Source organism: Leuciscus leuciscus (assembly GCF_965113295.1).
Source record: "Leuciscus leuciscus genome assembly, chromosome: 16".
Lineage (NCBI taxonomy): Eukaryota > Metazoa > Chordata > Actinopteri > Cypriniformes > Leuciscidae > Leuciscus > Leuciscus leuciscus.
The window spans coordinates 2,917,521-2,940,093 of NC_138740.1; the positions used below are offsets into that span (position 1 = coordinate 2,917,521).

Genomic DNA, 22,573 nt, shown 5'->3' on the forward strand with positions numbered 1-22,573 from the left:
GCCCAGACGGCATCTCATCTGCTTGTCTAAAAGCCTGCGCTGACCAACTGGCCCCAGTCTTCACGCAGATCTTCAACAGATCATTGGAGCAGTGTGAAGTTCCCTGCTGCTTCAAACGCTCCACTATCATTCCGGTTCCCAAAAAACCTAAAATCACTGGACTTAATGACTACAGACCTGTCGCTCTCACGTCTGTGGTCATGAAGTCGTTTGAAAGACTGGTGTTGGCCTATCTGAAGGACATCACTGGACCCCTTCTGGATCCCTTTCAGTTTGCTTACAGAGCAAACAGGTCTGTGGATGATGCAGTCAACATGGGACTGCACTATATCCTGCAACATCTTGACAGACCTGGGACTTATGCACGGATCTTATTTGTGGACTTCAGTTCGGCCTTCAATACCATCATCCCTGATCTTCTCACAGCCAAACTGACTCAGCTCTCCATGCCATCCTCAATCTGTCAGTGGATCTCCAGCTTCCTGACAGACCGGCAGCAGCGAGTGAGACTGGGGAAGCTCACATCCAGGACCCTTACCATCAGCACTGGCGCCCCCCAAGGGTGCGTTCTCTCCCCACTGCTCTTCTCCCTGTACACTAATGACTGCACTTCTAAAGACCCCTCTGTCAAGCTCCTGAAATTTGCAGACGACACCACCGTCATCGGTCTCATCCAAAATGGTGACGAGTCTGCTTACAGACTGGGGGTTGAACAGCTGGCTGTCTGGTGCAGCTATAACAACCTTGAGCTGAACACGCTCAAAACAGTGGAGATGATTGTGGATTTCAGGAGAAAATCCCCAGCACTCCCCCCTCTCACCATCATGAACAGCACTGTGGAAGCAGTGGAGTCATTCAGGTTCCTGGGCTCTACCATCTCTCAGGACCTGAAGTGGGCAAATCACATTGACTCCATTGTGAAAAAGGCCCAGCAGAGACTGTACTTCCTTCGCCAGCTGAAGAAGTTCAATCTGCCACAGGAGCTGCTGATCCAGTTCTACTCAGCCGTCATTGAGTCTGTTTTAAGCACTTCCATCACTGTCTGGTTTGGTTCAGCTACCAAATCGGACATCAGGAGACTACAACGGACAGTCCGGACAGCAGAGAGGATTATTGGTGCCCCCCTGCCAACCCTCCAGGACCTGTACTCTTCCAGAGTGAGGAAGAGAGCAGGTAAAATCATCACAGACTCCACTCACCCTGGACACCCCCTGTTTGAACTGTTACCGTCAGGACGGCGACACAGATCACTGGCCACAAGAACATCCAGGCACAGGAACAGTTTCTTTCCACAGGCCATTTCCCTTCTGAACACTTAACATGCCCCCCAAGGCATATGCCTGCAAGTGCAATACTCCCACTGTCTAGTGCAATATTCTCTTAACGTACTCGGTTACTAACGTAACCTCGGTTCTCTCTAGAGAGGAAACGAGTACTGCGTAAATCTTACGCTAGGGGAAAATCTCTTTTCCGCGAGATACTGAAGCCAAAAAATTATCCTTAATTTTGAAATAATGTAAAACGCGTTGCGGCAGCATGCAGACACAGGCGAGACGGCTTGTGCGCCTATTGGCTGCCCTGCGGCAACTGCAGCAGCCTATCGATAAGGCCCACTCGTGACGTCAGCTCCAATGGGGGCGCTTCGCGCCCAATACGTCACGTCCCGCCAGAATGGGCGTGGTCTAGGGCTATAAACATAGCTTCGAGAGGCTAGCTCACTGGTTTTTCATCGCCGAAGCGAACCAGAGCGTGTGCAGGCACGGCAAGATACGCAGTACTCGTTTCCTCTCTAGAGAGAACCGAGGTTACGTTAGTAACCGAGTACGTTCTCTTACGAGAGGTACTCTCGTACTGCGTAAATCTTACGCTAGGGGAAACAGTGTAAAACGCCGTGCATGCTAAGATCCAGCACCAAAGTCCCAAGGGCAAGTGCCCGGGCTCATATAGTACATGATCATAATGGACTCACAGAGAGCCCAGGAAAGAGTGGCTAGAATAGCATCATTCCTGTAATAATATAACATCTTATAAGGAGCAGTTATACTGATGATGTGTCGTACAGTCAGGGCGACCCCCGGCCTGGACTGACGAATATAGTGGGTCTTACACACTGCCCATAGAGCTGCGCGATCCAACAGCGAGCATTTGCTCAAGCAGTTTCAGTATTCTGGCCCGAACATATCAGGGCAGACAGTACCGATTTTAGACCGAAAGCAGCTTAGCCTGCAAGGCGGGAACCTCTAGGTTATAAAACCTTATAAATGTAGACGGGGAGGCCCAGCCTGCCGCCATACAGATATCTTGCAAGGCAATCCCACTAGACCAAGCCCACGACGAGGCCACGCCTCTCGTGGAGTGTGCTCTGACTCCAAATGGGCACTGTAAGCCCTTAGAGGTATAAGCCAGCGCTATAGCATCAACTATCCAACTGGATAGGCTCTGTTTCGACACGGCAAGTCCCTTAGAACGTCCGTAGAGTGAAAACAAAGAGCTGCTCTGTCTGTCTGAAAACAGACGTGCGAGACACATAAGCTCTTAATGCTCTGACTGGGCAAAGGAAGCTTGCGTCTCCTTCCTCGTCAGAGACCGGTAAGGCTGACAGGGAATGACCTGCGCCCTAAACGGTGTGTTGAGGGATTTTGGAACATAACCGTGCTTAGGTTTGAGTATAACTCTTGAGTCATTAGGCCCAAACTCCATACACGTCGCGCTTACTGAGAGCGCGTGTAAGTCCCCTGTGCGCTTCACTGAAGCGAGAGCCAGAAGAAACACTGTCTTGAAAGACAGGTGTTTAAGATCAATCGTCTGTAAAGGCTCGAATCGGTCACCTTTCATGGCTTCCAGCACTGTAGAAAGGTTCCATACAGGGACTGAGGGAGGCCTGGGAGGATTCAGTCTCTTAGCTCCTCTAAGGAAGACGATGACTAAATCGTTCCTTCCTACTGACTGACCCAGCGTTGTTTTTGAGAACGCTGCTATGGCCGCCACATACACTTTGAGCGTGGAAGGGGTCCTGCCCTTGTCCAACAGCTCTTGTAGGAAGGAGAGAACCTCCGTCACCCCACAGTCTAGGGGCGACACGCCACGAGCTGTGCATCAGCTGGAGAACACTGACCATTTCGAGGAATAGAGACGTCGCATAGACGGAGCTCTAGCCTGCGTGATCGTGTTTAACACTCCGCTTGGGGAGGTCAGCGGGTACCCGTTGATGGCCCAAACATGAAGGGACCACAGCTCTGGGCGCGGATGCCAAAACGAGCCCTTGGCCTGAGAGAGGAGGTCCCTCCTCACTGGCACTGGCCATGGGGCAGTGCTTGCTAGCTGCATCAGAACTGGGAACCAGGGTTGGTTTTTCCAGAACGGCGCTACGAGTAGCACTGAGCATCCTTCTCTGATCCGTTCTATCACCTGAGGCAGGAGAAAGACGGGAGGAAAGGCATAGAGCGGGCGGCGGGGCCATACGTGAGCCAGCGCGTCCCTGCTCTTGGAGAAAAATTCCAGACAGTGAGCGTTTTCTTGAGACGCGAACAGGTCTACTTCCGCTCTGCCGAATTTCTTCCACAGCAGCTGGACTGTCTGTGGGTGTAGAGGCCATTCGCCTGTCGGAACATTGTTTCTGGACAGTCTGTCCGGTCCTACGTTCAGGAGCCCTGGCACATGCGCTGCTCTCGGCGAGAGCAGGTTGCGCTGAGCCCACACCAGGAGGCGTTCTGTCAGCCTGTGCAGGTTTCGGGACCTGAGGCCGCCCTGGCGATTTATGTAGGACACCACTGACATGTTGTCCGAGCGGACCAGGACGTGGTGTCCTCGAATTTAGGGACAAAAACGCGTCAGTGCGTTGTCTACTGCCAACATTTCGAGGCAGTTTATGTGTAGAAGCTTCTCCCGTTCTGACCATTGGCCGAAGAACGGTCTGCCCTTGAGCAGTGCTCCCCATCCCAAGGTGGAGGCGTCCGTAGACACTACCTTCACACTCGAGGAAGTCCCCAGGCTAACACCTGATTGGTACAAGTCGTTTGCTTTCCCAGGTTTCAGAGCTGCGATGCATTTCCGATTGACCTTGAGACGAAGCAGACCGGAAGCCCACGCTCGGCGCGGTACTCGCGCTTTCAGCCAGAACTGTAGCGGGCGCATGCGAAGCAAGCCCAACTGAAGTACTGATGATGCTGAGGCCATGAGACCTAGCATCCTCTGAAATTTCTTGAGCGGGACAGATGCGCCGCAGCGGAAAGAGCTCGCTGCGCGCTGAATGTCTAGTACGCGCTCTGGTGACAGTCGCGCTATCATAGACAGCGAGTCCAGTTCTGTGCCCAGAAAAGATATTATCTGTCTGGGAGACAGAGAACTCTTCGCCCAATTGACCCAGATTCTCGAGGTGATCGAGCAAAATGGTCCTGTGCTCTATGAGCACCGAGTGAGATTGAGCTAGAATAAGCCAATCGTCCAAGTAGTTCAATACTCGCATGCCCTGTAGTCTGAGGGGTGCGAGCGGCTAGAGACAAGCCGAACGGTAGGACTGAGCACTGATATGCCTGGCCCTCGAAGGCGAATCTCAAACGTCGCCTGTGACGTGACGCTATTTGTATTTGAAAATATGCGTCTTTCAGATCTATTGACACAAACCAATCTCCTCGGCGAATGTGCGTGAGGGTTTTTCTGGTCGTGAGCATTCCGAACTGTTGCTTCGCAAGCACTCTGTTCAGTTGCCTTAGATCTAGTATGGGTCTGAGACCCCCGTCTTTTTTCAGTACCAGGAAGTATCTGCTGTATAGCCCTCCTTCACTCTGAGCTTGAGATAAAGGCTCTATGGCCCCTTTGCTCAACAGTTTCAAAATTTCGGCTCGAAGTAGGTGGTGCTACTTCTGTTTTTACCGTAGATTCGACGCGCGTCACATAGCGGCGAGGGCGTCGGCGAAACTGTAGCGAATAGCCTCTTTCTATAATGTCTAGCACCCACTTCAAAACCCCCGGGTAGCCTTGCCCATGCATCTGCACGAATGGCTAGGGGCTGAATGCGGAGCGCGCTCTGGTCGCTCAGCGACAGAGGGGCTTCGGTGTGCTGTAACATAAGCGTCGCGCTTCGAGGCAGGGGGCGCGCTGATAACAGCGGGCAGATTGCCCGCGCTCGACTCCTTTGCGGTGGTCAACCGAGAGGGGAGGGCTGGGCGAGTCCCGTAGGACCTGTCATGTCTATGTGTGAATGTGGGCGCGGGATAGCGGGCACATTTACAACACTGAGAGCATTGTCCGCCTGAGCAGAGCGAATGCACGTTGGTTTTGTTTTTACAGAAACCTTGAGATATGCGGAACGTAGTGTTTGTGGGCACTGGGCAGTGGGCACATTTACCACGTTTAATGCGCAATCGACCTGGGTCGATTTCATGTGCGCGAGCCCTGTGTGACGGGCTGTGTTTGTGTGTAGGAATTTCGTCTACATTCATAACACCATCGGCCGTGGCCGGGACACCAGAAAATACACTCTTATGGGATTTATCTGGGTAGCCGTAAAAGCGGCGTTTGTGTGCAGGCAAGCGGGCTATTTCGCCGACTTGTTTACTGCAGAATACACTGGAACAGTCGCATTTACTGGAACTGAACGAGCGAGAAGTTGCCATAGAAACTGAAAGCGTCAACATGCTGGCGTTTGTTTGCAGGCGTGCGTGTATTACAGCAGGCTTGTTCACTGCAATATTGACATTTCCAGTCGTCTGAACTTCAGAGGCGGAAACCATAGAAACAGAGTTTGGGTGCAGGCGAACGGGTTGTACCACGCGCTCGTTGGCTGCAAAATACACATCTGCAGTCGCCTTTTCAGGGAACTGCCAGAGCGAGAATTGACGGCAAAAAGTGTGTTTTGCCGGTAGACCCGGGATTCGATCGCGGGTCTCTCGCGTGAAAATCTGACGATCTACCACTGGACCACAGAGGAAGACAAATAGACATTCAGTAGCGCGAGTATTATCAAAGAGCGTCAACATGCTGGCGTTTGTTTGCAGGCGTGCGTGCAAAACAACAGGCTCGCTCACTGCAATATTGACATTTCCAGTCACCTGAACTTAAGAGGGGAATGAGAAATGTGTCAGGAGTGGAGGTCGGCCCGGCCGCAGCGGGGCTAAAAACACCCTTTTCTCCTTTCGCCAGTGACGTACGGGAACCATAGAAACGGTGTTTGGGTGCAGGCGAGCGGGTTGTACAGCGCGCTCGTTGGCTGCAAAATGCACATCTGCAGTCGCCTTTCAGGGAACTGACAGAGCGAAGCATTTGCGGCATAATATATCTGCCGTTAGACCGGGATTCGAACCCCGGTCCCTCGTGCGAAAAACCTAAGATTCCGCCACTGAGCCACAGGGGGGGAACACAAAGGTGTATAGATGCATGAGCATATAAGAGAGCGTCAACATGTTTTCTTCGGCGTTTGCTTGCAAGCGTGCGTGTTACAACAGGCTCGTTTGCTGCAATATTGATATTTCCAGTCGCCTAATCAGGGAACTGAGTTGTCTTTTCGCCGGTGAGTGACGCGTGAATGGGGCGCAAGGGCAGGGTAGCTTTCTTGTAACGTAAAGAAAAACTAACCCCGATCGTCCGCTTCCAGCCTCCCTTGTGAACGGCGCAGTTTGCGCGGCTCGAACAGAGGGAGAGAGAAAGCTAGCCCCGTGACCGTCCGCTCCTGACATCCCCTGTGAACGGCGCGGTTTGCGCGGCTCGAACAGAGGGAGAGCAGGTATCATCCCCCAAGCAGGCAAGGCAAGCGGGCGCACCGGCGAGCTTTGCGGGTTGGGGGGGGCGGAGGAGCAGTCTCGGAGAAGGATGCCAGGTGAGTCCTCAGAGTCACCAGGCAGTAACTGGCTCGCAGTGAGGGCGGTCGCCGTCAGCGAGCGCGAGCGCGAGAGCTGCGTGATCCTCAGGAAAGGGGCGTCTTGAAAAAGACGCCCGGCTCTTTTAGTGCAATGAGAGTGTGTGTCGCGGCGGCGAGCACACACACATACACAAAACACAGTAGTAGAGAAAGGATATAACGCCGGATAGCGCAGCAGGAAGGCGACTGAAGGCGGCGCGGCCAGCGGCTTCAGAGTGTCGACTCGTCCCGCTGAAAGGCTTTTTCAGACGGCGCGGCTTCTCTCCGGATCCAGCGATGCGAGAGCTTCGCTGAAGAGATGAAAAATCAGTGAGCTAGCCTCTCGAAGCTATGTTTATAGCCCTAGACCACGCCCATTCTGGCGGGACGTGACGTATTGGGCGCGAAGCGCCCCCATTGGAGCTGACGTCACGAGTGGGCCTTATCGATAGGCTGCTGCAGTTGCCGCAGGGCAGCCAATAGGCGCACAAGCCGTCTCGCCTGTGTCTGCATGCTGCCGCAACGCGTTTTACATTATTTCAAAATTAAGGATAATTTTTTGGCTTCAGTATCTCGCGGAAAAGAGATTTTCCCCTAGCGTAAGATTTACGCAGTACGAGAGTACCTCTCGTAAGAGAACTCAGGTGATATTTATATTTATATTATTCATACTACTCAAAATACTGTAAATATGTTCATAATCTGTAACATGCACTAGACTCCCACTGTCTAGTGTAATATTCTCTAACTCAGGTGATATTTATATTTATATTATTCATACTTCTCAAAATACTGTAAATATGTTCATAATCTGTAAATGTTTATTCAGACTAAACCCAACTGTGACCCCTTTTTTTTACTTTTTATACTATTTTATTTTATTTTATTTTTTTTATATATTTTATTCTTAGAATTTGTATTACTATGTTTCTTGTTGTATTTGTATTTGTATATGTGCACTGGAAGCTTCAGTACCAAGAAAAATTCCTTGTGGGTGCAAGCACACTTGGCAATAAAGCTCTTTCTGATTCTGATTCTGATTCTTTGCCGACCTCTTGTGGAAAAAATTAAATAATATAACATGATATTTCATGACTCTCGCCACTAGATGGCCTTATAGCTCTATATGGAGCAAATGAGCTGTTTCTGTTGGATCCTAAAGTCAGTTTTTTCTTCAGTATGTATTCAGATACACATAGACATTATAAAATATTTTTTTGGTAAAGTTTTAGCATTTTTAGGTTTTTCTATGTGTACTGAAGCATTCCTCAAATTCATTCATTCCTAAGGGGGTCAAATTGACCCGCAAGGGAAGGATTTGTTACTTTTTTAAATTGCAACCACAAAACTCCTTCGAATCCATATTTGTGTGTGTGTGTGTATTCGTGGTTCAAGTGCAACAAAAGTCCTCAATGACCCGAGGGAAGGAAAAAACTCTTCCATTTCTGGTGTTAAATGGCTCACTCCTGAAGTGATCCCTGGATCCAGAAGAGCTTCTTTTGTGGAGTGATCGGTGCTTCCAGATCAGCTTTCGCTATCAATATAATTCTACATTTTGAGCTGAACCTTGGCAATGATCACAGATCGTACCTGTCTTCCAGCTTATTTCTGCCAAGTTTGAGGATCAAAATATTTAGCTTTATAACGAGTTAAAAGTTCTAGTGAAGCAAGTGGTTAACATTTGTTTTTCCCATGTAAGCTGTCACTTAAAAATGTTAAGAATTTAAATCATGCATCTTTGTAACTAGTGTTATGATGCATAGTTAAATGCATTGTCGTTGTTCAGTTCATTTAATCTTAAAGGAGCTGAAAAATTCTGCCATTATTTACTCTAAACCTATATTATTTTCCTTCTGAATCCCAGAAATGTTGTCTTTTAGTAAATCTTTTGGAACAGTAATTCTCAAACTGTGATACACTGAGACCTTGCGAAAAAAAGTTAATTTGGTTATGTAAACGTAAAAACGTATATTCAAGTAAAAATCTAATGGTTATGACACAGTGATTATCTAAGAATCTGAACCTGAATTTGGGTTTGGACCTCGTTGAGGTCGCTATACCTGACTGCCTAATCCTAACCCCACACCTAATCATACACACCTGTATATACAGTATACCGGGGATAATAATCTGGTGAGGACCAGAATCACGAACATGTTAAAACATATTTTAAGATATACATTCCAAGAGGTTCATAATCCATTCTTGAAAAATACTTAAGAAGTTCTCAAATGGTTTCTTATGAACATCTTATTTTCTTTCCTTAGAAGCAAATGTGGTTGGTGTTGTGTGACTGTTTAGCAGTTATACAGAAAACTCGCTGATCAGCTCAAGAATGAATGACAATTCTTTTCAGACGCCTGCAGTACAGTGATAATTAAATACGCCTAAGCGCACAAACGATTTTAGCCACGACTAGTTTGATGGGTGTTCACTTGTTTTAATGTGCCATAGGGACGTACAGAGAGATCCTCAGACTGAGGAATGAGCTCAAATGTGAAAAAAAGAGGCCTTGTCCACAGTTTTGGTTTGAAAACACATCTTTTTCTCTCTGTTTTGGCCTTCTGTCCACACTAAGACGGCGTTTTGTATTGTGGACTGTGAAAACAGAGGTATTTGAAAACGATGACGTACATTTAGTCATGTGACGTATATTGAACCCATATAGATATTCATGTTTATGTCGGTATTGTGCCTGTTATGTGCTATTCACTTTCACACAGTTGCTCAAATATGTTACTTCACACACTCCTCATATCACAGTCCTGCAAAGTTGACAGAAAACTCACTCGCATTTGCTGTCCTGCAGTGAAACATGAGAGCAGTTTTAGCGTTTTAGACCAAACATATAATGGTGAGTGAGAGCGACCTGGACGCTTCAGTGAACGCTGAGATATTTAGCTAAATAAAATAATCCTGTCAGAAGAATTGCACGATAACTTGATTATGTCTGTTCCGTCTGTGAGCTTTCATGAGGGTTTACACATGCGCTGTAAGGTGAGTTTTCAGGCGTTTTTCAAAAGTTTCTCATCCACACTGAAACGTCTGAAAACGCTACTGTGGACGGAGAGCGTTTATAAACGAAAACGCCGTTTTCAAATGTATCTGGATTAATGTAGATGTAGCCGTAGACGCAGACTAAGAAAAAGCATTGACCCCATATTTATCCCTGTATAAAATATAAATCTAAGCAGTGTTTACCACATTTTCGCTGCTGTGCTTTAATGTGATAACATAAAAGAAGATTGCCAAGAAAACATGTGCTGCACGGCTATCAACTTCATTCAAGAAACACCAGTGGTGAAATCCAGCTTTTAATGTTGTGTATATGTCTATGTGGTGTTTTTAATATGCTTTAAGAGAAACCATGTACAAATTCACAAGTTAACACCATTGCTAAGTATTTTCTCCTTAAAGGTAGGTTAGGCAATTTTCGGAGCGGCTAGCAATAGCAAGTTAGCTTTGAAAGCTCAGAGCGCTATCAAAAGCCATGCCTTCTTCAAAACACACACAAAAAAAAGAGCTAGCAAAGCTTCACGAGACAGCGTTCAACTACCTCACGTCTCAAAGCACAACATTACAATAATTATTAATAGGGGTGGGCAAAAAAATCGATTCACATATGAATCGCGATTCAAACGTTACCTATTCAAAATCGATTCATAGAATTCCAAAAATCGATTCTTGTTTTTTTTTTTTTTTTTTTTTGAAATATACATTTTTTGGTATTGTCCTGAAATGAGTTTAGCTTGCCATTCCCATAGATGGCGCTGCATCGAATTCACACTTACGCCTGCACACTCTTGTCATAGCCAAAAGAAGAAGTGCAGCAGAAGCGAAGCGGAGCAGAAGGAAGGCTGGCTGGCTGGCTTTGTGGCGTGTCTGTTTTTATTTCGGCTCCCATGTTAACAGGTTAGAGCTTGCACACAGCCTGCGTGACGCGTGTCTCAGGTGTGGCCCGAGTCGTGCGGAAAACGTGTGCATGCTAGAAATAGAACCGACGCCTATTTTTCTCCGTGTTGGAAGCGTTTCCAGGCAAAATAGAATGTTTATATGTCATTTTGACACGAATATTCATATTAATAAATGACATTTTGATGTTTGAAAGTCTAGGTTTTGACATAAATGCAGATATAATGTAGGCTTATTGTATTTTTTTTTAATCGATTTTCAAAAATTGCACCTGTCAATACAGAACGAAATATTCTGTAGCCTATTTTGCCGTCAATAGCCTACTCCTTAAACTACATTTAGCAGTATTGTTTGTTTGATCTGACTACAGCACTTTAAAGCTAAATGTAAAAAAAAAAAGAAAAGAAAAAAGTATTTAAGTTTTAATTTAAACTTGAATTAAATGTATTCGAAAGCTGGCCAAAGCTTGGCACTTTGCACTGTTTAGTTGCAAAAGTTTTTATGAAGACAAAGTAATATCAAACTTCATTTAATTTGTTATTTATTTTCTTTTAAATTGTATGTCTACTGCAATCACGCAGGAAAAAGTCAACTACATTTACATACTGTGAATCGTTTTTTGAATCGAGAATCGTTTTTGAATCGAAAATCGATTTTGAATCGAATCTTGAGACTAAAAATCGGTATCGAATCGAATCGTGAAATTTTCTGAATCGTGCACCCCTAATTATTAACATAAACAATTTTCCTTCAGTGACCTGTAGCACCTGACTGCTGCAGCTGCATTTCGCCATTGATAGTGTTACGCATAAATTTGAGTCACAAACCACTCTGAGTATACGGTCACAGGTTTCCATCTCTTCCAAATGACAGTAGTTTGGTGTGAACGCAGCATAAGCTGGCCGTTTGGGTTGAGGAGGAACTATAAAAGGCGGCTGCTGTTTCGTTTGCGGTGCTCTGTGACTGACGTCTGTCTAACTCTGCATGGCATGTAACGCGCCGTCAATCCCGTCAAGCCAGGTTATCCCGGAATATTTTCCTGTTGATATTAAAAATCAGGTAAATTTAGCAATAAAGCTGATGAATTATGAATATGAATTAGGGGTCTACCGGTTCAAATTACTCACGGCTCAGTTTTTATCACAGTTTTAAGGTCACAGTTTCAGTGCGGTTCGGTATGTGCTATGTTCAGGGAAAAAGGACTACTGTCAAATAAACATAAAGAAAATAACCAAATAATCAAACTACAAGCAACAGCACAAATAAATACAATAGAGCAAAGATACAAATAAAATAAACAGTGCTTTTCAGGTTATTTATGTAGCCTATCTAACAGTAGTTTTCAGGTACAGAAATTTAATAAAGTAATAAAGTGTCAAATAACATTGCATATAATCTTCACTGTATAGAAAAAAGATTAATCATTATTGTTAAAGAAAAGTTACGAAAGCTATTCAGTCAAGAACAAAGAGTGATTTCTTTGTTGTAATGTTTGATTAACATTAAAAACACAGACAGCATCAGGAACATTAGGCTGCTGTCACTTTAAGACTAATGCACAGATTCACAGATTCACATGTGTTGTCTTTCTTGACTGTTTACGTTAACTTAAGACACAACCTTCTGTGTTTACTAGGATACTCGCCAAGACTGGCATGTTGACATAATTTTTGTGTGAATTAGGGGTGGGCGATATGGTAAAAATATCATATCACGGTTTTTTTCAGGAAAATCACGATTAACGATTTTATCACGATTCTTTTTTATGTAGGTTTTACTATTTTGTGACAGCATTACAGCCAAACTAATGTCCATATTTTAAAAACAAAGCCTTAGGTAACAAAATATAAAATAAAAAAGAATGGCAGACGGGGCGAAGATATAAAATATTTGTCATTATTTTCTTTGTTATTAAATATTAAGATCAAAGATACACATTACAATACACACACAACTTAATATACAAATTAAATAAACAGTGCTTTGTTTTCAGCTACAGTAGATGTATTTAACGGTAGCATTGAAGAAAGTAATTAAATGAACAAATATGAAAATAAAACAAAACATAGACTTCACTGTATAAATTATAAATTGATACTTATTAAAGCTACTATTAAAGTTGTCAGTCAAGATCAGTGAGTGATTTTCTTTTTGCATTTTGTTGTTTTATTAACAATAAAGGGATAGTTCTCCTAAAAATTCAAATTGTCATAATTTACTCTCTCAAGTTGTTTTAAACTCGAATAAGTTTTTCTTCTGTTGAAAATAAAAGTTATTTGGAAGAATGTGACTTCCATAGTATATTTTTCTCCTATGGAAGTCAATGGGGACCAGGTACTGTTTGTATAGCCACATTCTTCAAAATATTAATATTAGAAAATATTAGAAGGAAATTAGTACAGGCTTGGAACAACATTATAGTGCGTAAATAATGACTTTTATTTTTGGGTGAACTATCCCTTTAAGGACAAACGGCAGCTTGTTTACTATTACTACTGTCTCTTTAAGAGCTGCACTCGACGCGTCTTTTATACACGCATTTGACAAGCAGATTTTCTCTCAATTTTCTCAAGTTTGCTTTCACTTTAGACTTCACCGACTTTGTTTATGTAAACCTTGTGTGTATTTGACAGTATTAGCACAATAAGACTCGAAAGATAACTTAGTCCAGTATCAAGGCGCTGGTAGACAGGCTTTTAGTGCATGTGAGCTTCGCATGTACGCGCTGAGAAACGCACACGTTAGAACAGCGCATCAGCACGCGAATTAAATGTTTAACCGACAAGGCATTAAAGCACATGCAAATTATGAACTTTTGTGAACTGTAGTGTCCCGTTCCGCTGCGTTAACATTTTATGTGAATATACGTCGCGTTGTTCAGTATGTTGGGACAGAGGCGCCAGAACAGCAACTGAGAATGCGCGATACTACGATATTTCTTCAAAAGCAGATCGTGGAGACATTTTAATCGTCCACGATAAAAAATCGTCATATCGCACACCCCTAGTGTGAATTTATTCTTTCAAGCTCAAGACTTGAAGAACTTAATATTTGCGCAAATGCTTTTTCCCATCTTCTTGCACTTGAACTCCTCTTGCGCGTGACTCCGATCATCAACCAGATGGAACTGGATAATATTCTGAATGTTCCAATCCAATCTGACCTCTGACCTGTAATGCTTCCTGAATCATAATCATACACTGTTCGCTCGTTGGCCAGAGGAGAACTGAGTTGGTCTGGTTAGTCTGGTTTCGTTTCTTTTGAGTTTTTTTTGTCAGTTTTGGTTCACTCTGGCTTTTGTCTTGTTTAGTTGGGGACATTTAAAGGAACACTCCACAGTTTTTTGAAATAGGGCTTATTCACCGTCTTTCCTACATTTTAACGCATTTTTGTCTCAGTGCATTCATTGTTCTAGTTTGGCAGCGCTGCCGCTAGCTTAGCTTAGCATAATGAATGGAATCCTTTGTTGCCAGCTAGCATGTTGTGAGTAAAACTGATAAAAAAAACGAATAAAAAAAAACTAATTACTTCTTGTGGCCTGCGTATTTAAAACGAGTACAAATAGCAATGCAGATTAACACTAGTTGATTTCCTCGGCAGATATTGACATGGGACTATATTGGGGTGAAGCACAGGCGAAGCACTGCTACTTGGGCGCAGAGATATCACTCAACACCTGAAATCCCCCAACTTCCGTCAACATACCGGCGTAAATAGTAGCTGGCTATTTTTCCTACAGTAGACATAGTGAATGGCGATTAACATGGCGGATTTTGTGAGAGACGAAGAGGGTGACTTCTCAGATAGTCAAGATCCAGAACCATACCTCTAAACAGAGTTTTCAGAAGATGAGCTGCGTGCTTTGGAAATAGACCAACAGGAGGAGGTTGCGATCGCTCAACAGCCTGAGGACGTGAGGATGAGAGCCAACACTAACTGGTGGTGTGAATGTGGGGGAATATGCCAATCTATCCCGACTGAAATAGAGTGTCTGTGCTGTGGCGAGTGGGACAAGGTACTGCCATCGATGACCAGGCTCAACGTGGGGGGATTTTTAGGTGTTGCGTGATATCTCTGCGCCCAAGTAGCAGTGCTTTTCCTTTGCTTCTCCCCAATATAGTCCCAAGTCAATATCTGCCTAGGAAATCGCCTAGTCTTAATCTGCATTGCTATTTGTACTCATTGTGAATATGCAGGCCACAAGAAGTGATTCGTTTAAAAAAATTAATTATGTTTTGATCACTTTTACTCACGACATGCTAGTTGGCAACAAAGGATTCCATTCATTATGCTAAGCTAGCGGCGGCGCTGCCAAACTAAAACAATGCATGCACTGATACAAAAATGCGTTTGCCCACCTATCTAAATGTAGGAAAGACGGTGAATGAGCCCTATTTCAAAAAACGGTGGAGTGTTCCTTTAATATTCAACAATATTATTGATCTGCCTGCATTGACACTATTATACAAGAACTGAAGTGAGCTGGACGCCGACTGTCACGTACTGCTCCGAGACATGAGGGTTAAGATCCAAACGCAGCTTTATTGTGGGTAATCCAGAGGCGTAATCCAGTGTACAGGCAAAAGGTCAAAACACAGGTAGGCAGTCCAAACAAACCAACAAAGAAACAAACAAAACAGGCAGGGACCAGAGGCAAAAGAGTAATCCAGGGAACAAGGCAAGAAATCCAAATAAACCAAAAGACAAGAAACCAGGGAAAACGCTCGGAATTGCAGTGTAACACTTAACCCTCTGGTGTCCTTCGGACCAAATGGTCCCGAAGCGTTTAAATAAAAAATGTGCAGGCGACCAGGGCGGATCAGGCTGTGCAGGCGACCAGGGCGGATCAGGCTGTGCAGGCGACCAGGGCGGATCAGGCTGTGCAGGCGACCAGGGCGGATCAGGCTGTGCAGGCGACCAGGGCGGATCAGGCTGTGCAGGCGACCAGGGCGGATCAGGCTGTGCAGGCGACCAGGGCGGATCAGGCTGTGCAGGCGACCAGGGCGGTTCAGGCTGTGCAGGCGACCAGGGCGGTTCAGGCTGTGCAGGCGACCAGGGCGGTTCAGGCTGTGCAGGCGACCAGGGCGGTTCAGGCTGTGCAGGCGACCAGGGCGGTTCAGGCTGTGCAGGCGACCCGGGCGGATCAGGCTGTGCAGGCAGTGCAGCCGACCAGGGAGGAGACGGCCCTTCAGGCGGCCAGGGAGGAGGCGGCCCTTCAGGAGGCCAGGGAGGAGGCGGCCCTTCAGGAGGCCAGGGAGGAGGCGGCCCTTCAGGAGGCCAGGGAGGAGGCGGCCCTTCAGGAGGCCAGGGAGGAGGCGGCCCTTCAGGAGGCCAGGGAGGAGGCGGCCCTTCAGGAGGCCAGGGCACAGGAACAGACGCCAGCTCAGGAACAGAAACCGGCTCAGGAAAAGGAACAGACATAGGCTCAGGAACAGGAACAGACACCGGTTCAGGAACAGGAACAGACACCGGCTCAGGAACAGACACAGTGTCGGCGTGACCGGCTCAGGTGACGTGGCGGAGGCCGTCTCGTCCTGAGACACTGGATCGGCAGACGTGACGACGTGAAGCTCAGTCTCTGGCTCGGCAGGACTGACGTGAAGCTCTGGCTCTGGCTCGGCAGGACTGACGTGAAGCGCCGGCTCTGGCTCGGCAGGACTGACGTGAAGCGCCGGCTCTGGCTCGGCAGGACTGACGTGAAGCGCCGGCTCTGGCTCGGCAGGACTGACGTGAAGCGCCGGCTCTGGCTCGGGCTCGGCAGGACTGACGTGAAGCGTCGGCTCTGGCTCGGCAGGACTGACGTGAAGAGGCTGACCTGGGAATGCTGATGAATGTGGTGGGCCAAGCTCCGTGGCCATTGCCTCTTGGAGTGTGATGCCCCTTCCCAAAAAAGGTTTAGGGGACATGTCCTCTTCAACCTCCCCAACAGTGAAGGAGGAACCACATAAAATTAGGGCATAGTCCAGAAAGTCTCTTAGACTACAATTAAACTTCCCTTCAGGAAACCAAGATCTTATGGGCTCATTTAGTCCAAAACAGAAAATGTCCTTTAAAGCCACTTCATCAAATGGAACTTGAGAAGATAACAAACAAAACTGGTGAACATAGTCTTCAATAGGTAAGTCTCTTTGCTGGAAATGTAGTAGTTGGTCAACTGGGTCCATGGTTAGATTGGAAATGCTCATAAAAGCCGCTGGATCTGGGTATGGCGAAGTCTTCTGTCACGTACTGCTCCGAGACACGAGGGTTAAGATCCAAACGCAGCTTTATTGTGGGTAATCCAGAGGCGTAATCCAGTGTACAGGCAAAAGGTCAAAACACAGGTAGGCAGTCCAAACAAACCAACAAAGAAACAAACAAACAAAACAGGCAGGGACCAGAGGCAAAAGAGTAATCCAGGGAACAGGGCAAGAAATCCAAATAAACCAAAAGACAAGAAACCAGGGAAACCGCTCAGAATTGCAGTGTAACACTTAAACAAGACTTCGCGGTGAGTGAATGAATGAACATGGTATAAATAGACTGAGACTAACAGGATGATGAGACACAGGTGAATACAATCAGTGAATGAGGTACAGGTGAATGTGATCAGTGATCATGAGTCCGGGCAGTGAGTTATGGGAAATGTAGTTTGTGAGTGATAATAGTCTTATGTGGAGTGCCCTCTGGTGGCTCTCAAGGGCACTCCAGCTGGTGATCGTTACACCGACATCACTGTTTTTTCCAGAGTGGCTATATATATAAATGGACTAACTAAATTAAAAACTTTTTTACATCAAAAATGAACCATCACTGAAGTTACTTAAAGGTGCTCTTAGCGATGTTGGGTGACGTCACTTCTTGTTGACGTTCGAAGTATTGTAGCACGTAAAAGTCCTGGCAGAAAGCAATGCATAAGGATGTAGTGTAACAACGCCCAGTTCCAGGAATGCACTAATATTTTGTTGGTAGAACCAGTTTGCAACAATTATTAGTTAACATTTAAAGGGATAGTTCACTTTGAAATAAATTTTTGGTATGTTTTAGCTTACCTCAAGGACATCCAAGATGTAGGTGTCTTTTTTTCCGCAGTAGTTTAAATTTTTATATTTTTAGGTCAAACCGTTCTTGTCTGTCAGTCATATAATGCAGGTCTATGGTCACGGTCTCAAAACACATGCAAAGAGTCCAAATTAAAACAATTCCCCGTCGTCCAAATGAAACAATTCCCCATCGTAAGTACACATTGATGGCCTAAGACACGAAACGAGCGGTTTGTGTGAGAAAACGAACAGTATTTATATCGTTTTTACCACTTATACGCAGACATGTCCGAGTGATCTGATCTGACGTGTGTGCAGACTGGTGCATAGACATATACACAATAGATGTCGCCTTGTCTACGGCAGTTCATTGAACGAATGTCTTTAAGGCGACATCTAGTGTATATATCTATGCACCAGTCTGCGTACACGTCAGATCAGATCATTCGGACATGTCTGCGTATAAGTGGTAAAAACGATATAAATACTGTTCGTTTTCTCACACAAATCGCTCGTTTCGTGTCTTAGGCCATCAATGTGTACTTACGATGGGGAATTGTTTAATTTGGACGACGGGGAATTGTTTTAATTTGGACTCTTTGCATGTGTTTTGAGACCGTGACCATAGACCTGCATTATATGACTGACAGACAAGAACGGTTTGACCTAAAAATATAAAAATTGAAACTACTGCGGAAAAAAAGACACCTACATCTTGGATGCCCTTGAGGTAAGCTAAAACATACCAAAAATTAATTTCAAAGTGAACTATCCCTTTAAACCTTACTTCCCTTTTAGGCCCAACACTTTGAACAAAATGTACTGAAATGTTCTGTTCTTTGAATATTGTGTCCATGGAAAATTCTGAAGTGCTGACCATGACAATATCAAAAATAAACTGTCAAGAAATGTCTCATGACATATTGAGTAATCAATTGAACTCTTAACCCTTTTCTTAGTTTTTTCTGATGATTCGAGATAATTTTGCTAATGCCAGTCTTCTTCTTCTTTGATCCTTAGCTGTCATCTGGGGGAGGACGACCTCGCAGCCAGTGTTGCTGTGGGTGCCGCAGGATTTCCAACTCGTTCGATCACTTGTCTCCATGCTTTTCGGTCTGTGGCGACTACTCGTGCCTGCTGTGGGTCAGGCCGCTGGTTCTTCAGATCTTATTAGATTTGCTTGATCCATCTTTTCTTGGGTGCTGTGCTTGCTTTTACAAATTGAACCAATCATATTGAAAGAAGGTGCATGGAAGTAAAATAATGCGAAATGTTTTTGAAACAAAAAAAGCCTGTTGAATTGCACTGCAAATATGTATTGCATTGATTCTGCTTGCATTTTAATGCATTGTATTTTTAGGGCTTGCATTTTTATGGGCTGAAATTCAGCATGATTGAATATTTAAGCTGTGAAAATTTCAATTCAAAATATTTCAAACACATTTTCATTATTAAAAATTCCATAATCCATATTCACCTTTCGTAAACAAAAATACGAGCATACTCTCCATCTGCTGTTAGTCGACCTCACCAGCAGGAGGTGCAAAAGCGCGTGTTGTAGATGAAGACCAAAGCCATTCATTCATAAAAACTCATGTCAGCAATATAAGTGTATTTGTGTTTATAATGACAGCTGTTTATGTTAAATTCAGTGTCTTCACATTCTTCAGTTAGTTACTTTTTCTGTGTAGCCTACAAGCATCTTTCTCTACCGTGAACGAGATTATAATGTTATTCCCCCGATGCGGATGGACAGATCCAATGTTACATTTGAGGTTGACATACTGTATATTTCTCTTGGTTGTTTAGTTGCCTTAACTTTATATTGCGGCAATGTGCTGCATGCAGTAGGCTATAGGGTTTCCCTCAATACTTCAGGATTCCCCTGCTGGACATATAAACGCTTACCGTAGCTTAATGGACTAATACAGTGATATAAAACACCAAACTCGCAGGCAAGCAGATGGACTCAGAATATGAACTTAAAGGGGTCATGAACTGGATTGTTTTATTATTTTATAATGTTGCCTGGGGTGCCCTTATAATGTTAGTATGATTTTTACATCAAAAATTGTCATAATTTATAAATAAAAGCCATTTTTCCAAGCCTGATTTCAGCCTCAGATTTGAACGCTCTGTTTTAAGGGGCGTGTCTGCTGTGTTACTGCAGTGCAAACGCCCACTGCTGTGATTGGCTGACATGCTTGCATATGAAATAGCTAGTATTATATGAACTCTCTTGAAAACTTTTACTACGTTTTTACTATTACAGCTATCGAGATTAACAAATAGTGAAAAGTATCGTTTAAAGCATTATATTTAAATCTATTCCATCACATGAAAGGTTGCAGCATGATGAGCACTGATGAGCAGATGACAGACAGTCTGTTGATCGCGTGAATAAAGATCTTATCATTGCAACGCAATTTTTGCACTCTCACAAATGCTTACAACAAATCACAATGCAAACACGATGTGAACAGTAAGAGCTTCGTTGTGTAGTGTAACAGTGTCATTATTTCATCACGAGTTTGGTAAGTGTCCAGATAAGCTCTCGCAGCTCGCGCTGTGCTGTTTGATTGACAGCTTGGGCGATTGGAAAGGGATCGTTCTTTGATCGCTTTCAGTTTAAAAAATATTATTTTCATAATTCTACGAGAAATTATGTGAAGTTGATCGTTTAGTCACTGATGCATAAACAGTATTGAACGATTTTAAGAGAAATATCTGAACTTGAATAATTACACAGAAATCACTGATCGCAGATCAGGCATTAGAATACACATGGTTACTTACATGTTGCTGGCAGATCCGTGTCGGGAAATTGTGATTGACTGATTTAATAAAGTTTAACCATGCTGGAATCCGAAGGAAGCTTATGCAGACTGTCTTCTTCCACAAACAGGCACTGCACAATATTTAGTAAACAGCATGTTTATTGCTTGGAAGTAGCTCGATCCGATTTAGCAATTATCATGTCGTCCTATGTTATTTAGCATGTTTGGGCGAATCGGTGGGCGGGGCTAAACAGGCCGTGTTGAAGTAGGCGTTGATCTTCTTTTGTGGAGGCGGTGTTTTATCCTCTTTGACGTCATAGTTCCCCACTTTGAAAAACGAGTTGTTTGCTGAGCCTGATGTCTATAAAAGCTTTTATTGGACTAACAAGGTCGTTTTCAGTTCTGAAACTTACAGGATATTATTATAGTATGATGATCTCTTATATGTCAAAAGCTCAAGGAAATTTTGATTTCTCAGTTTATCACCCCTTTAAAGGTATAGCGTAGGATTTTCCCCAATTTTAGAAAAGAACCTCCCTCTCCACTTTTTAAAAAAATGCACATGCGCAACACTCTACCTGCTCCCGAGAGGGAACGCCTATTAAACGCTAGCATCGCTAATCATAGCTTACATCAACTTTTACTAGCAGTGATTTTAAATGGATTTCTCCAAATAGGCATCAGTGGGAAAAATGCAAGCCCTAAAAATACAATGCATTAAAATGCAAGCATGCAATGCCTTTATTTATTCAACAGGTTTTTTCGTTTCAAAAACATTTGGCATTATTTTACTACTTCCATAAAGGTGACATGTTAAGTCATGAGTTAGTAATGATGATCTTATTGTTGTGTCTGTCTTTATCCTATAGGGGGGGGGGGGGGGGGGGGGGATGCTGAGAAATGCTGGAGAACTCTCCCAGCCGTGATTAAAGCATGTAAAGGACATTTGCTGAAGTCTGTCTATTATTATTGAGCTGCGCAGCGAGCTAGAGTTAGCAGACCCAGAGAAACTAACGTCGATTGTAGACGAGACCCAGGTAGACTTAGGTCAGGTACGAAGTCAGGTGTTATGGGTTGTTGCTCAAGTGTTGCTAGGTGGTTGCTACATGGTTGCTATGTGCACATTCGAAAGTTTTGGTTGCTTTTAAACTTGATGCGCTAAAACGTGTGATTTACATATTATCCAAGCAGCCTAAATAATATGAATGAACTTCTCTCTATGTAGTTATGATAGACCAATACTCTAACGAGCTCAGAGACAATATAGTGAAATATCTGCTTGCTGTCATTCATTCTTGCACAAGTGTAATTAAAATGCATTTGTATGTTTTTGTTTTTATAAGGAATCTTCCAAGGCCCGCATCCAAGTGTGACGTCAGAAGCCACGCCCATGTCCAAATACGTCAAACCAGTTTAGTGGAAACTCCGCCCTGCAGCCAATTTGTTAAATTGTCTTTTTCAAGATAATATACACATTATAAAATGTCCATAAAGACACTTGTTTACTATTGTGGTATGAATAATAAAATAAAACCTTAAACTGCAAGCTACACATATGAAAAAAAGGAAAGGGGCTCAAGATAAATGCTTCGGAAAATGGCAAACCTTCCAGTGAAGATTCAAACCCCTTTTTTACATTTTCTAAATAATAATAATTGCTTAGTGTGATTTATAACCTGTTTTCCTCATGGGGATGAAAAAATGTCCCCAAGACAAGGATTTCAGATACTGCCATCTTTGTGGGGACATTTTGTCGTCATAACGTAGGGTTTATCAGTTCACACACACACACACACACACACACACTCTCACTCTCACTCACTCACTCTCTCTCTCTCTCTCTCTCACACACACACACACACACACACACACACACATAACAATAAGTCATTTTAGGCACTACTTAAAATGAATTTAGCCTACACATTTTTGTAGATTTGAAAAACTTTAATTTGTATACTGTTCATATGGGAAAAAAATATATTAAAGTTTAAGAGCGTAAAACACAACGGGCTTCCCTATTATGA

General features: G+C 44.2%; 1 long non-coding RNA gene across 1 annotated transcript; it reads left to right on the plus strand.

The window, feature by feature from the left end:
* Positions 1–9,769: 9,769 nt before the first annotated feature.
* Positions 9,770–22,112, plus strand: LOC309478475. Its single transcript, XR_014199004.1, has 3 exons — positions 9,770–9,832; positions 18,790–18,882; positions 21,890–22,112. It is a non-coding gene; the product is annotated as an uncharacterized lncRNA (long non-coding RNA).
* The last annotated feature ends 461 nt before the right edge of the window (positions 22,113–22,573 follow it).